Raw genomic sequence first — 16,972 nt, 5'->3', positions numbered from 1 at the left:
TTCCCATCTCTTTCAGAAGTTTCCACAGTTTATTGTGATCCACGCAGTCAAAGGCTTTGGCATAGTCAATAAGGCAGAAATAGATGTTTTTCTGGAACTCTCTTGCTTTTTCCATGATCCAGCGGATGTTGGCAATTTGATCTCTGGTTCCTCTGCCTTTTCTAAAACCAGCTTGAACATCTAAAAGTTCATGGTTCACATATTGCTGAAGCCTGGCTTGGAGAATTTTGAGCATTACTTTACTAGCGTGTGAAAGTGAAAGTGAAGTCGCTCAGTCATGTCCGACTCTTTGCGACCCCATGGACACCAGGCTCCTCCGTCCATGGGATTTTCTAGGCAAAAGTACTGGAGTGGGTTGCCATTTCCTTCTCCAGGGAACTTCCCAACCCAGGGATCGAACCCAGGTCTCCCACATTGTAGACAGATGCTTTACCATCTGAGACACCAGGTGTGAGATGAGTGCAATTGTGTGGTAGTTTGAGCATTCTTTGGCATTGCCTTTCTTAGGGATTGGAATGAAAACTGACCCTTTCCAGTCTTGTTGGGCCACTGCTGAATTTTCCAAATTTGGTGGCATATTGAGTACAGCACTTTCACAGCATCATCTTTCAGGATTTGAAATAGTTCAACTGGAATTCCATCACCTCCACTAGCTTTGTTCGTAGTGATGCTTTCTAAGGCCCACTTAACTTCACATTCGAGGATGTCTGGCTCTAGGTGAGTGATCACACCATCGTGATTATCTGGGTCATGAAGATCTTTTTTGTACAGTTCTTCTGTGTATTCTTGCCACCTCTTCTTAATATCTTCTTCTTCTGTTAGGTCCATACCATTTCTGTTCTTTATTGTGCCCATCTTTGCATGAAATGTTCCCTTGGTATCTCTAATTTTCTTGAAGAGATCTCTAGTCTTTCCTATTCTGTTGTTTTCCTCTATTTCTTTGCATTGATACACAAACCCAAATGTATCAGTGATTCCAATAAATGTAAACACATAAAACTTACAACTAAAAGACTAGATTGAATAAAGGATGAGACCGACCCTTTAGTCGAGTTGTGTTCTGCTCTTGAGAGGCCTGTCCTGTCCTGGGTGGGTGATGCAGCCAGGCCTCTGGGTGCATCTGCTGTGACATGAGCTGGCATGGGCTGGCCCTCTGGGCCCCACAGTGAGGGTACAGTCCCACTGCTTTGGATCCTCACATCCAGGGCTTCAAACCACACAGCTTGGATGGTCAGAAGTCCAGCATGGAACCTGAACGAAGTGGTCTTACCTGAATCAACTTCTGGCTCCCTCGGCTGTTGGGGAGCTCAGCCTTTCTCCTGATTTCCACGCAGCTCCTGCATCTTCAGTGCCTCGTGGGCTGGTGCCAACAGGCTCTCTGCACTTGTCCCATCACCACCCCCGGCCTGCCTTGGCCTGGGGGGCTCCCATGGCCACACCCACCTGCCTGGGTAGCCCAGGACACCCTCCTGTTTTCAGGTCTGAGCCTTGGTTGCTGACGTGTGTCGGCACCACCCCCTGTGCTGTGTAAGGTAAGAGGTTCCTGGGCATCTTGCTCAGGGACAGAGATGACCTAGCCAATTTTTGCCAACCACACCTGGGATCTGAGTCAATCTGGTGTCCTGTTGGTTTCCAGGGGGTTGGAGCTGGCCAGTAGCCAGAGGTGAGGGCCTCACCCAGAAACGGAGTTTTGTTAACCTTCACCTGCAGGAAGCAGCAGGGCTGGGTCAGGATTTGGGTTCCAAATATGGAAGGAAATGATTCCCATGCAAGCTCCCTCCTTTTACCCCCACACGTCTGTCTCCTCAGAAGCACTGTTAAGTGCAGCCAGGGCATGATCAGGAAGCCAGTGCATGGGTGCAGGCACTGTAGGGGGCCAGGCAGTTCAGGGATGCAGGGGTGCTGGGGTGAAGGGTGAAGGGATGCAGGCTGTATACGGGTAGAGGCTGCAGAATGCGTAGGGGTGCCAGTGGTACAGGGGTGCAGGGGTTCAGGGGTGCAGATTGTGTTGTGGTGCAGGTAAGTACAGGGGTTCAGACTGTGTAGGGGTGCTGGGGTACAGGGGTTCAGGCTGTCTAAGAGTTCAAGGATACAAGAGTTCAGGGGTTCAGGCTGTGTAGGGCTGCAAGTGGAACAGGGGTGCAGGAGTGCAGACTGTGTAGGGATATAGATGGTACAGGGGTTCAGGGGTGCAGGCTGTGTAGGGGTGCAGCATGTTGCCTGGGACCTGAAGCTAAGCTCTGCATTTTAGGACGGTTTCCACCCTTCAGGAACATAAAAAGGCTTCAGTAGATGTCAGCCAACGAGCATTATCAGTACAGATAGTGAATCTTCTGAAATGGAAGCTTTTTAAAAGAAGTCAACCACGGTAAAAAGAAAAAGGCTCAATTAGTGAAAAACACAATGGAGATGGCAGACTGTATTTTTTCTGCTCAGCTGTGTACATACTTCTTTCTTTCTTTTAGAACATCTGTGATGTGTCTGAGTCCTGACTCTTCCGAACCCACTTAAACACAACCCCTCTACAAATAGTACTTAGTAAACTACTATTTTTTTTTTTTTCTTAGCTCACATTTAGTAAACTAGTATTATATTATCAGTTATAGCGAAAGACGCAGAGATGGGTATGTGCTTTGACCCAGCAATCTTGCTCGGCTGGGAGGGGGAGGTAGCTTAAGAAAATATCTCACCTGAAATAAACCCCCATGAAGGTGTCAACTGTAGTGTTCATTATAAAAGTGTGCAATGACAAGACACATATTGGTCAATGCACATGTCCTAAGTGGACAAGGGGGCACTGAAAAGTGTAATAGAATCAGATGTGTAAACCAGCCTTTATGTGAAGTCAAGTGGAAAAGGGACAATATCAGAATAGCACAAACTCCATCTTTACAACCATGAGTTAATTAATGTAAGACATGAGCAAAAATTAATGTGTCCATTTTGGTGGGTTACAGGTAACTTGCTCATTTTCAGGCTTGTCTTCAGTATTTCTGGTTTCTTGTGATAAGAAGGGGCTTCAGGTGGTGCTAGTGGTAAAGAACCTGCCCGCCAAAGCAGGAGACATAAGAGATGCAGGCTTGATCCCTGGGTTGGGAAGATCCTCTGGAGAAGGAAATGGAAGTGCCCTCCAGTACAAACTGGCATCTGCCATGGGTGCTTACCATCTACCTCGACAAGGATTGGGTCATGTGCGCCGCAGCTGCTGACCTTCAACACCCCCCGAAGGAGTTCAGGGTGGAGAGCAGGAATGAGACATCTGTGCTCAGGGAACACTGGCAGGACAGGTCTTCAGATAGTTAGATGGTTTCAGGACCCGATTTTGTGAGCCCAGTTTTTTCATCTCCTCATATCTAGAAAGGGGCTTCCCTGGTGGCTCAGACAGTAAAGCGCCTGCCTGTATTATGGGAGACCCAGGTTCGATCCCTGGGTTGGAAAGATCCCCGGGAGAAGGAAATGGCAACCCACTCCAGTATTCTTGCCTGGAAAATTCCATGGATGGAAGAGCTGGTGGGCTATAGTCCATGGGGTCGCAAAGAGTCGACACGACTGAGCAACTTCACTTACCATGTATTTAGAAAAGCACTAAAATCCTTCATGGTGATGACTGTTCCCCATGACTAGCAGAAAACCTTCTAGAAAAATGTGTGCTAAATTGCCTGTACTCCCCCTTCGCCAAAATCACATGATATACTGACCTCCACCTGCCTCTTTGGAGCAGTGTCTCAGAGCTATCTGAGGTGCTGTCTCCCGGGCTGCAGTTCTCATTTTGCCCCAAAGAAGACATAACTCATGATTCTTGACATCATGCCCTTTTTCAGTCGACAACACTCTGTGGGGGTGACGCTGAAGAGGCCCCTGTGGCCACACGTCCAAGGGAAGGTTATTCTTAGCCCTGATCATGGGTTGGGGACATGTCTGCATAACTGAAAAGCCACATGTGGTTAGAAGGCCATGAACTCCCTGTAACAGGGACCCCCACATGCTGTAGGCTCATCCCTAGGCTCAGGTGACCACCTGCCCAAGCAGCCGCCAGACTCCCCCACCACCTGCGCTGAAAGAGGAGGACTCGGGAGAGGCAAAGAGCCACTGGCCCTTGAGAGGAGTAGGAAGCAGAAACATTGCCATCCGTGGCGTCTCGCCATTAACTACCTAGTCAGAGAGAAGTAGCCAGGGCTGTGACGCTGTAGACCCCATGACTGCTGCCAATAGGACTCAAAAGACTTATAATAAATTCCCACTGGAAGCACAGCTCCCACCATCACCCACCATGAATTTTCTCTGCTGCTACAACTGCTCTGCTCTGCTGGGTAACGTTGTGAGAGTCCCTGCTTGGCCAGACCGGACTCCCCCTCACCTTCCTGCCTCGTCATCCCCAGGATGTTCCTAGGGGGAGGTCAGCAGGCGGCCGGTGGTGTGGGGTCTGAGGGGGGCCTAGGTTGCCTCCCCTCAGCACTTTGTTCCTCTGGCTCCCTTGTGCCCCACACCTGGAGGCCAAGCTGCTGTGTTCCCCCTGGACAGTGGAAGGGCGCAGCCTGGCCCCAGTCGGGTGACTGTCTGAGCATGGGCCTTGGGAGCACAGGAGCAGGTGGCCGTGTGTTTGGCCATGGGGTCCCTTTGTGCTTAACTCTGGGCAATGTTTTCTGGGGTCAGTGATCACCTCCCAGCCGAAGGATGTCGGTGCAGGACTTTCAAGGGGTCGCATGATGTTTGTGAGCTGGGGAGGAGGTGGGCAAAGATGTGTGGAGGCTTGGCCAAGGGCCCTGTAGAAGTCTGGAGTTTTACCCTGGAAGGACTGGGGTGTCAGCGAGGGTCTGAGAGTCTGTAAGTGCAGTGACAGTGGCCAGGGGACAGGCGTGGACCTGCCACCAAAGCTGGCTTCCTGCCAGTTCACCTAAACTGAACTTGCCATCAGATCACAGGCTACTGGCTGGCGGCCCAGAGCCTCTCCTTCAGAGAGCAGAGCCTGTCATCCCACCCCTGTCCCATGACCCACCCCCAGAGCATCCAGTGACCTTCCCCAGGGCCCACCCACCAGGGCGGGATGATAGGAGAGCTGCAGGGCCAGGAAGATGGAAACATCATCAGTTCACACTACTTCTAAAAACTTGAGATTTTATTTCTGTCAGAAATCATAACCTGGCCTGGCAATGACACCCCAGTCCAGCAGGTGTGGCCAGAAGGGCTCAGGTCTCTGCACTTCCCACTCCTTCCTCCCCCATCAACCACCTCAGTACAACCCTCCTGCCACTTCTGCTACCCTGATGACATGGTACCCAGAGTGCTGTAAAAAGGCCAAGAGATGCAAATCAGGACAGCGGATTCCCTGGGGTGAGAAGTTCAATCAGTGGAGAATGGGCACTAGGAAGGGCCCAGGCAGAGACCTTCCCTCTCCCCTGCCCCTGAGTGCTCCCAGAGCCATTTTCTTTGTGCAGCCTGTCTGGGGGAGTCCCTAGAGCTGAATGGATGCGGCTGCCAAGGTGGGTCATTCCAGCCCCTCTTGAAGCAGCAGCCAGTGCCTGTGCCTCCCTTTGCACTGACCACATCTTTCCTTGCCCACTTGCCAGTTTCTTACACTCTCTGCCCTATGTCTGCACCTCCCAATTAAAGTACCAGCACTTTCATCCTGGCCTCAGGCTCTGTTTTCTGGAGAACCTCAGCTAAGACGCGCCATACCAAGGGACACCGCAAGTGAAGAACTGCCGTGAGGACTTCTATTTCCTGGGTTTGGCAGAGTAGATGCCGTGAACAACCCTTCTGAAGAAATAGATGGATAGCTGAATTAAAAGAAAACATACAATATATCACAGACTTTTCATGAAAACAAAGAAATCACATGGCAGCAGCAGAAGAAAATCAGGAACCCAGGAGGCAAGCTAGGTCCAAACCAGGTTTCAGATGTGGGGTGCCATGCAGGCTCCTACAGACCTGGTGCCACTCTGACAACCACCCAGGGCTTGGAGGGAGACACAAGGCTGAGAATCTTCCAAAGTGGGAAACAGACAAGGACAATTCATAAAGCTGGTTGGAAACATATAGGCAGAAGTAGACAGACACACAGGAAAGATTCCTGTATCAGCCCTGATACTGCTGCTGCTGCTGCTGCTGCTGCTGCTGCTGCTGCTGCTGCTGCTGCTAAGTCACTTCAGTCGTGTCCAATGCTGTGCGACACCATAGACAGCATCTCCCCCATCCTTGGGATTCTCCAGGCAAGAACACTGGAGTGGGTAGCCCTGATACTTGGGAAGGATAACAGTCCCCCTGAGAATTCATCAACTCAAGCCAGACCTCAGTGAAGTTGGTAATATAAACTCACACTAACCATGTGGCCCAAATTTCAAGCTGATTATTTATAATAATGATCCCATATTGGTGGCATCCCCCAGGTGACAGAAGTGAACACAAAACTTTCAGCAGAAAAACCAAGTGAAGGAATCAAAGAATTCCAACCAAATACACTTCCAAAGCAAGCAAGCAACTGATGATCAAATTATAAAAGAGAAAAAAAAAGTCACCATAAAATTCAGTGTCTAACAACAGATTAGATACAGCTAAAGAGAGGAACAGTGAACTGGAAAACAGATGCAAAAAAAATGATACAAACTGCAATACAGAGAAACAAAGATATGGAAAACTTACAAGGAGCTGAAAAAAAATTGGAGGATACAAATAGAGGATTAACCACATGTTTGATAAGATTTTTCAAAAGAAATGTTAGATAAAACAGAGAAGAGGGAACATTTCAGGAGACAGTACTGAGAACTTCTCTGGTAGATTAAAGATACCTGAAAGAGCCAGTAAGCCAAATAAACCCAAAGGAAGATAAATAAAAATAAATCTCCATTAAAATATATAATGATGAAACTGCAGAAACCAAGGGAAAAGAGATGTCTAAGAATAGCCAAAAAGAAAAATCAGATTATTCATGAAAGGATGACAGGTAGACTATTGATTTCACATTGGTATCCATGGAAGCCATGATTGGTATACTGTCTTCAATGTCCTGAGGGAAGATAGCCTAGTGTTATAGAAACTATCATACTATAATTATGGTAATTTTCTTTCAAACAAAGAAGAAATGTGAGAGTTTAACACAGAAATACGTTAGTAAATGTGAAAGAATACTTTAGATCCATGTTGTCTGATGCTGTAGCCATTAGGTACACATGGCTCTTTAAATTTAAGTTAAATTTACATTAAATAAAAAATTCAGCTCCTCAGTCACACTAAGCACATCTCAGTTGCCCATGAGCCACGTGTGGCTGGTAGCCACCAGACTGAGCAGCACAGACTTTCCATCCTCACCGCAAGTTCCACTGGATGAGTGATCCTTCATTAACTCCCAGTTTGCTCAAATTTATGTCCATTGAGATGGGGATACTGTCTAACCATCTTATCCTCTGCTTCCCCCTTCTTGTTTTGACTTCAGTCTTTCCTAGCATCAGTGTCTTTTTCAATGAGTCAGCTCTTCACATCAGATGGCCAAAGTATTAGAGCTTCAGCATCAGTCCTTCCAGTGAATATTCAGGGTTGATTTCCTTTAGGTTTGACTGTTTTGATCTCCTTGCTGTCCAAGAGACTCCCAGCACTGCAGTTCTAAAGTATCAGTTCTTTGGTGCTCAGCCTTCTTTATGGTCCAACTCTCACATCTGTACAAGATTATTGGAAAAACCATAGCTTTGACTATATGGACCATTGTTGACAAAGAGATGTCTCTGTTTTTTTAACATGCTGTCTAGATATGTCATAGCTTTTCTTTCAAGTTCAGTTGAGTTCAGTTCAGTTGCTCAGTCATGTCCGACTCTTTGTGACCCCATGAATTGCAGCACGCCAGGCCTCCCTGTCCATCACCATCTCCTGGAGTTCACTCAGACTCATGTCCATCGAGTCCGTGATGCCATCCAGCCATCTAATCCTTGGTTGTCCTCTTCTCCTCCTGCCCCCAATCCCTCCCAGCATCAGAGTCTTTCCCAATGAGTCAACTCTTCGCATGAGGTGGCCAAAGTACTGGAGTTTCAGCTTTAGCATCATTCCTTCCAAAGAAATCCCAGGGCTGACCTCCTTCAGAATGGACTGGTTGGATCTCCTTGCAAGTAGCAAGTGTCTTTTAACTTCATGGCTGCAGTCACTGTCTGCAGTGATTTTGGAGCCCAAGAAAATAAAATCTGTCGCTGCTTCTACGTTTCCCCTTCTATTTGCCATGAAGGACTAGATGCCATGATCTTAGCTTTTGTAATGTTGACTTGTAAGCTTCTTTTGTTTTTGGTTTTTGGCCTCAAGGCATGTGGGATTTTAGCTCCCCAACCAGGGATTGAACCAACACTCCCTGCATTGGAAGTTTAACCACCAGACCACCAGAGAAGCCCCATACACTACAGACTTTTTAACCTCAGTGTGTATTCACAAAAGGGCACTTACTACCTGAATGATCCCAGAGAACACAACTTCTAAACACATAGACGAGAAAAGGAAATGACAAAAAAAATTTTAAAGCATGTTAGTAAACAAAAATGAAGATAAAAAAGGAGGGAGGAAAAATCTATAAGGGGACAAATTAAAAGCATGCACATTAGATCTGAAATACTGCTATTGTGAATCTTACCATTTTGTGTATAATTAAGGGAGAAAAAACACTGACAATCAAAGGATGATGATAATTTCTTACCATATCAATTATAAGACACATCCTAATTTTACATTATGTGAAAAATGTACATCTTAGAATTGATGGAATCAGGTAACAGTATGGAGAAAATCCTATTTTGTCACCATTTACATGTATAAAATGTATAAACCGGGACTAAGTCACACCATTTAAAGATATATAGTGTCAGTGTGGATAGTTGTGTGTTTTTTAAAGTATTTATTTATTTGGCTACACCAGGTCTTAGTTGCAGCATGTGGGATCTAGTTTCCCAACCAGGGATCAGACATGGCCCCCTGCCCTGGAGTCCCAGCCACTGGAACCAGGAAAGTCCCTGGGTAGCTTTTAGAATTCCAAATTATCTACTGTTTAGAAGTCAGGTGATCACATACCATATTGTCCAAACCAGGTTACTTTGGACCATAAGTGAAGTGAAGTCGCTCAGTTGTGTCCGACTCTTTGCGACCCCGTGGACTGCAGCCACCAGGCTCCTCCATCCATGGGATTCTCCAGGCAAGAATACTGGAGTGGGTTGCCATTTCCTTCTCCATGGACCATAAGAGGGGCTTCTAAACCTGCTTCTGGTTTAGAACCAGGGATGGCACAAACCATCACTCTCCAGGGCAGATCAGGAAGTATGGTTCCCCCACTTATAAGAGTGTTCAGTCTCTCAGTTTTGCCAACTCTTTGTGACCCCAATGGACTGTGGCCCCCCAGGCTCCTCTGTCTGTGGGATTGTACAGTCAAGAACACTGGAGTGGGTTGTCATTTTCTTCCCCATGAGAGATCAACCTTGTTTTTAAACAAGGGCATTGAAAAAACAGAAGGTCAAAGTTAGAAACAGACAAACAAGCACTAGTGAAAGAAGGTTGAATTGCTGATCTCAATATCAGACGACACAGTCTTAAGACCAGCACCCGAGGGTGGCCGTGTCTGTAGCATCTTCTCCCCGCAGGCTGTGAAGGACAAAGACCCAGTCTCACCCTGTATCCCCTCTTCTCCGAGGAACCTCAGGACTCCCAGGGAATGCACCCTGGGCGCGAGCCCACCTTCCTGTCACTTCTGTTTCAATTTCTCCCCACTGCATCATCTGTGTCTGGTGGCCCTCTGCATGGGACTGTCCCCCTGAGGTCTCACTGTTTGCTCTAGGACTGTTGATGTTCAGGAAGGGCTCACAGACTCCAGTGTGATTGGATCGGTTGTTGTTGCCAGAGTGAGCATGACATTCTCTCCAGTTGTGACTCTGACTACAAACTCTCCAAGCACACCTATTTTTTCCCCTTAGTTTTGTTGCCAGGGGTGGGAAAGTGGGCAAGCACAGCAACATGAGTGACAACAATGAAATTTGAATTTCAGTGTCCTTTTAATGGCAGGGGCTAAGTCACCCACCCTCCTGGTCACTAGGAATCCAGGGATTGGCTGTGTCCGCACGATGCTTCAGTTTCAACATAGACAGGTAACCCTAAAAAGGTTACCTTCTTCTGGATTCAGGCCACACAGGTGATGGGGCACAGAAGGAACGGCAGCCCGTCTCCAGCCTCCTGGGCTCCAATCCCCCAATGGATGAAGGGCGAGTGACCAGGCTCTGGTGGCTCTGCTGGGCAGGTGACAACATTTTAAACTACAGTCGACGTTTCCACCCTAAAAGGTTAAGGATCAAGCAGTTTGATATAATCCGGAAAAGAAACTGTCTCTACTTTGTCCCTTACATGACCCAGTGTTAGTGATCCTGAGAGAAGGTCTAGAATAAACCAGGCACTCGTGAGACATGGGATTTTTTTTTTTTAATAAAAGATACACTCTGGATGCGGTGGATTCCACATCCCAGGGCCCCAGGTCATCATCATGAGCTGATTAGTTCTGGGCAGAAGGAGAAAGACAAACACTGCTTTGAAGGTCAATGTCATCTGACTTTGCTTAAAAATATTCCAGCTCCAAAAAAGCCCTTCCCACCCATGCTTTCTCAATCTCTTGGTTCTTTCTCCCCAAAGGAGGCTGTAGGGAGTGGACTCAGGACACACAGTTGAACACTCAGCCCTGAAGACCCAAACCTGGGAGGGTCCTGTGCCCAAGACATGCAGGGGTCTGTCCTATGTCCTATGGGCCCAGACAGCCTCATGACGGGGTCTCAGGGGTACCAGTCTTGGCTAGAAGCCCACCCCAGGACTTAAGAGTGGGGCAGTCAGCCTCCCCAAGCAAAAGGCTCTGCGGGACTCCCAGTGTGGACAGGATCGGTGGGGCGAGAGGGTCTCGAAGAGAGGCCCTCACAATTTCAGTTTTGCTGACAATCTCTAAGAGATTTCTGACATCCTGTTGTTATTGTTCAGTGGCACAGTCGTGTCTGACTCTTGTGACCCCATGGACTGCAGCACAACAGGCTTCCCTGTCCTTCACCATCTCCTGCAGTTTGCCCAAACTCATCTCCACTGATTCCGTTATGCCATTCAACCATCTCATCCTCTGTCAACTCCTTCACCTCCTGCCTTCAGTCTTTCCCGGCTTCAGGGACTTTTCTAATGAGTAGGCTCTTGGCATCAGGTGGCCAAAGTATTGGAGCTTCACTTTCAGCCTCACTTCTTCCCAAGAATATTCATAGTTGATTTCCTTTAAGATTCATTGGTTTGACCTCCTTGCAGTCCAAGGGACTCTCAAGAGTCTTCTCCAACAGCACAGTTCAAAAGCATCAATTCTTTGGTGCTCATCTTCATGATCCAATTTTCACATCCATACATGACTACTGGAAAAACCATAGCTTTGACTATACGGACCTTGGTGGCAAAGTGATGTCTCTGCTTTTTAACACACATCTAGGTTTGTCACTGGAGGAGGAAATGGCAACCCACTCAGGTATTTTTGCCTAGAGAATCCCACGGACAGAGGAGCCTGGCAGGCTACAGTCCATGGGGTCGCAAAAAGTCGGACACAACTGAGCAACTAATACTAATACTAGGTTTGTCATAATTTTTCTTCCAAGGAGCAAGCACCTTCAATTTCATGACTGCAGTCACCATCTGCAGGGATTTTGGAGCCCAAGAAAATGAAGCCTGTCACTGTTTCCCCATCTATTTCCATGAAGTGATGGGCCTGGATAAGCACAATGGTGTGATCACTCACCTAGAGCCAGACATCCTGGAATGTGAAGTCAAGTGGGCCTTAGGAAACATCACTACAAACAAAGCTAGTGGAGGTGATGGAATTCCAGTTGAGCTATTTCAAATCCTGAAAGATGATACTGTGAAAGTGCAGCACTCAATATGCCAGCAACTTTGGAAAACTCAGCAGTGCCCACAGGACTGGAAAAGGTCAGTTTTCATTCTAATTCCAAAGAAAGGCAATGCCAAAGAATGCTCAAACTACCACACAACTACACTCATGATAATAAAATAATGCTCAAAATTCTCCAAATCAGGCTTCAGCAATACGTGAACCGTGAAATTCCAGATGTTCAAGCTGGTTTTAGAAAAGGCAGAGGAACCAGAGATCAAATTGCCAACATCCACTGGAAGGCAATGGCAGCCCACTCCAGTACTCTTGCCTGGAAAACCCCATGGATGGAGGAGCCTGGTAGGCTGCAGTCCATGGGGTCGCTAAGAGTCAGACACAACTAAGCGACTTCACTTTCATGCATTGGAGAAAAAAATGGCAACCCACCCCAGTGTTCTTGCCTGGAGAATCCCAGGGACAGTGGAGCCTGGTGGGCTGCCATCTCTGGGGTCGCACAGAGTCGGACACGACTGAAGCGACTTAGCAGCAGCAACTGGATCATCAAAAAAGTAACAGAGCTCCAGAAAAACATCTATTTGTCCTTTATTGACTATGCCAAAGCCTTTGACTGTGTGGATCACAATAAACTGTGGAAACTTCTGAAAGAGATGGTAATACCAGACCACCTAACCTACTTCTTGAGAATCCTATATGCAGGTCAGGAAGCAACAGTTAGAACTGGACATGGAACAACAGACTGGTTCCAAATAGGAAAAGGAGTACGCCAGGCTGTATATTGTCACCCTGCTTATTTAACTTATATGCAGCATGAGAAATGCTGGGCTGGAGGAAGCACAAGCTGGAATTAAGATTGCCAGGAGAAGTATCAATAACCTCAGATATGCAGATGACACCACCCTTATGGCAGAAAGTGAAGAAGAACTAAAGGGCTTCTTGATGAAAGTGAAAGAAGAGAGTGAAAAAGTTGGCTTAAAGCTCAACATTCAGAAAATGAAGATCATGGCATTTGGTCCCATCACTTCTTGGAAAATAGATGGGGAAACAGTGTCAGACTTTATTTTTCTGGGCTGCAAAATCACTGCAGATGGTGATTGTAGCCATGAAATTAAAAGACACTTACTCCTTGGAAGGAAAGTTATGACCAACCTAGACAGCATATTAAAAAGCAGAGATGTTACTTTGCCAACAAAGGTCCGTCTAATCAAGGCTATGGTTTTTCCAGTAGTCATGTATGGATGTGAGAGTTGGACTATAAAGAAAGCTGAGTGCCAAAGAATCAATGCTTTTGAACTGTGGTGTTGGAGAAGACTCTTGAGAGTCCCTTGGACTGCAAGGAGATCCAACCAGTCCATCCTAAAGGAGATCAGTCCTGGGTGTTCATTGGAAGGACTGATGTTGAAGCTGAAACTCCAATACTTTGGCCACCTGATGTGAAGAGCTGACTCATTGGAAAAGACCCTGATGCTGGGAAAGATTGAGGGCAGAAGGAGAAGGGGACGACAGAGGATGAGATAGCTGGATGGCATCACTGACTCGATGGACGTGGGTTTGGGTGTTCTCTGGGAGTTGGTGATGGACAGGGAGACCTGGCGTGCTGCAGTTCATGGGGTCACAAAGAGTTGGATATAACTGAGCGACTGAACTGAACTGAAGGGACCAGATGCCATGATCTTAGTTATCTGAATGTTGAATTTTAAGCCAGCTTTTTCACCCTCCTCTTTCACCTTCATCAAGAGGCTCAGAGTTCCTCTTCACTTGTCTGTCATAAGGGTGGAAGTGAAGTGAAGTGAAGTCGCTCAGTTGTGTCCGACTCTTTGCGACCCCATGGACTGTAGCTCACCAGGCTCCTCGGTCCATGGGATTTTCTAGGCATGAATATTGGAGTGGGTTGCTGTTTCCTTCTCCAAGGGATCTTCCTGACCCAGGAATCACACCCGGGTCTCTCGCACTGTAGGCAGATGCTTTACCGTCTGAGCTACCAGGGAAGCCCCATAAGGGTGGTGTCATCTGCATATCTGAGATTCTTGATATTTCTCCCTGCAATCTTGATTCCAGCTTGTGCTTCGTCCAGTTTGGCATTTCACGTGATGTACTCTACATGTGAGTTAAATAAGCAGCATGACAAGATACGGTCTTGATGTACTCCTTCCCCGATTTTTAAAGTTTTCAATATCCGGTTCTAACTGTTGCTTCCTGACTTTCAAACACGGTTTGCAGGAGGCAAGTGGTCTGGTATTCCCATCTTCTTAGATTTTCCACAGTTTGGTGTGATCCAAACAGTGAAAGCCTTTAGCATCATCAATGAAGCAGATGTTTTTCTGGAACTCTTGCTTTTTCTCTGATCCAGCAGATGTTGGCAATGTGATCTCTGGTTCCTCTGCCTTTTCTAAGTCCAGCTGAGCAATGGGAGTTCTTGATTCACATACTGTTGAGCCTAGCTTGGATAATTTTGAGCAGTGTCTCCTCATATACTTTACTTCATGACTAAATTTCGGATCACAGGCATTCCCACTCTGGGTCCTGCCTGGGACATTGTGCCCCTGACTTTCAGGCAGACTCATCCTGCCTCAGACAGCAGCACCAGTGTCTGTCCTGGCGGGAGCCTGTCACCCTGCCCGACAGCTGGTGGATGAGTCCTCAGAGCAGAAGGGACCATCTCTCCCCTGGTCCCTGTTACCTGATCTTCCGCTCCCTAGAGCTGGACCTCTGGGTCCCCTGGCCCATGCACCTAGCTGACTTCTTCATCCTTGGATCCAAGACCCAGGACAATCCTGGGGACACTGGAGGAGCCCCCGAGAGGTTAACTGAACAGACGGATGGAAATAACAGCGAACACCCCCAGCCCAAACATAAACTCAGGATTCAGGATACTCAGTGCAATGCTCACTCCAACACACCTGTAGGGATCGTTTGCAGGTGGCTCTGCCCCAAGGCTGCCCTCTGGCCACCTCCCCAGGGCCTGTACCTGACCCAAGGTTTGCCGCGAGCCTGGGTGGGCCACACCGCCTTCCCCCACGGCCACCTCCCCCAGCCTGGACACGAGCGATCCCTTTCTAATTCAGAGCCTCTCCTGAGAACTGTCTCTTCAACCTGGCGGGCCTCCCCTCCCCCACCTCGGTAACCAGCCCTGGGGGTCAGGCACCTATTCCCCTTGGAGACGGAACACTCCCCAAGGTTCTGAGCGGTCGGTTGTGGCCCAGAGGACACTGGCCCTCGGAGGCAGAGCTGCGGAGCCCTCCCTGCCATGGAGGGCCCCCTGCCTGCGCCTGGGGCCCACAGCCAGCTCACCCTGGAGCCGCTAAGGGGCGCTCTGCTGCTGGCTTCTGAGAGCTTGCCCCGGGTCCCAGGCCTCCCTCTGTTGCCCTGGGGGGCCCTGGTTTGTGTTGTCTGGCTGCTTTGGGTCCTGAGGAGACGGCACATCGTCCGCAGAGGGAAGGTGCCGCGCAGGAGGTGTCCTGCCTGCGATGAGGTCTGTGGACAAAGTAGGGAGACAGGCGGTTCCCCCACGGCACAGGCCGACGGAGCCCCTGGACTGCCCGGCGGGGAACCCGGCCCACCCATGAGCCACACCCTGTGCCCATCGGCACTGAGCACACACCTGAGCAGCTCCTTTCATCAGGACACCGGGGACTTGGTGGAAAAGGCACTGGGGAGCCGGGAACCTCAACACCCCCGAGTGACCGATGACAGACCCGGCCGGGGAGCATCCGAGAAGAGTGAGGGGCAGCGTTGCCCTAAAGCTGTGAGCGATTTGAATGAAAACACTCTTGTTGCCGAGCGTCCAGGGCTGCTGGCCCAGGAACTTGTGAGATGGAAGCAGAGAGTCCAGGAGAAGGAGGAGGAGAAACAGAGGCTGCGGGAGGCGAACGCACAAAGGCAGCAGGAGCTGGACGCCCAGATCTGCCAGGTAGAGGCCCTGGCTGAGCCACTGCTGGGGGTCTTCCCGATCCCCAACCTCTCTGGGGGCCTTGGGGGTGACGGGGACGTCGAGCCGGCTGGCCGTGCCCCGGTCCAGCAGCCAAAATGTGTCCTGAAGAAGGTGGGCGCTGGCAGGGACTTGTGCGTGTCCCTCCCGGGCCCAGAGCCCCAGACCCAGGGAAGAGCCAGACAGGAGCTGGAAGAAAAGCTGCGCTTCGTGAGGCTCATGGGGGAGAAGGTGCGTCTGCAGCGAGAGCAGGCGGCCCTGTGGGGAGCGGCCTTTCAGCTGGAGCACGACGTGCAGCTGCTGAAGCACAAGCTGCAGGTGCTGCCGGGACAGCACGCTCGGCTCTTGGCGGAGCTGCGGGAGAGGGAGCTGGAGGCGGAGACGCGCTGCCTGGAGCTGGAGAGGAGGGTGCCCGCCATGCTGGAGGACATGGCCGCCCAGCAGGAGGCCCGCAGCATCTACCGCGAGATGGCCGAGCACCTGGGCCGTGAGCTGGAGGTCAGCGTCACCTTCCATCGCAAGCAGACCCTCTTCCAGGAGAGGATGGTGTGGGAGAGCTGGATGGCTGCCGAGAAGACCTGGAGGAAGGTCCAGGAGCTCAGGAGCTACAACGCGCGCCTCAGGCAGGAGCTGGCCGCTGACCTGGCCCCCTCCCGGCCCTGACCCCGGAACCCGGAGCGCCAGCCACTGGCCCAGAGGCTCCCTGGCTGATCGGACCCCCTAGGAGTGGGAGGCTCGGGGGTCCTGGGAGGCAGGCAGGTCTTGACTCGGCTCCAGCATCCAGCCTAATGGCCAGCACCACACCCAAGACCCACGTGTGTCTGTGAAGGAATCTTCCTTCCTCTCCACACGCAGCTCCCATGACTAAACAGATGCCCCAGTGACTCCACATCCCATCATGACTTCTCATGATGACGAAATTCCCCCAGGGAGCCTTTAGAAGTATATTCTATAAGTCATGTGGTTTTGTTTCAATGAGATGCCCACTGTGTTCGTGAGCCTCTTCTGTGTGGGCTTGATAGAAATGTTTCAGGTGATTAGAACTCTTCTGTGACTGGGGCCAGGCCTAAAATTGACCGGAATAAGTTTTTATTGGTTTCTCTTTTTCTTTTTTTTCATTGGTTTCTAAAACAGAAGCAGGAAGGCAAACAAAACAAGAAAACCTTAAGGAAAAACAA

This window comes from Budorcas taxicolor, chromosome 1 (assembly GCF_023091745.1).
Source record: "Budorcas taxicolor isolate Tak-1 chromosome 1, Takin1.1, whole genome shotgun sequence".
In the NCBI taxonomy this organism is placed as follows: Eukaryota; Metazoa; Chordata; class Mammalia; order Artiodactyla; family Bovidae; genus Budorcas; species Budorcas taxicolor.
Note: the sequence above shows the minus strand (reverse complement) of the source record.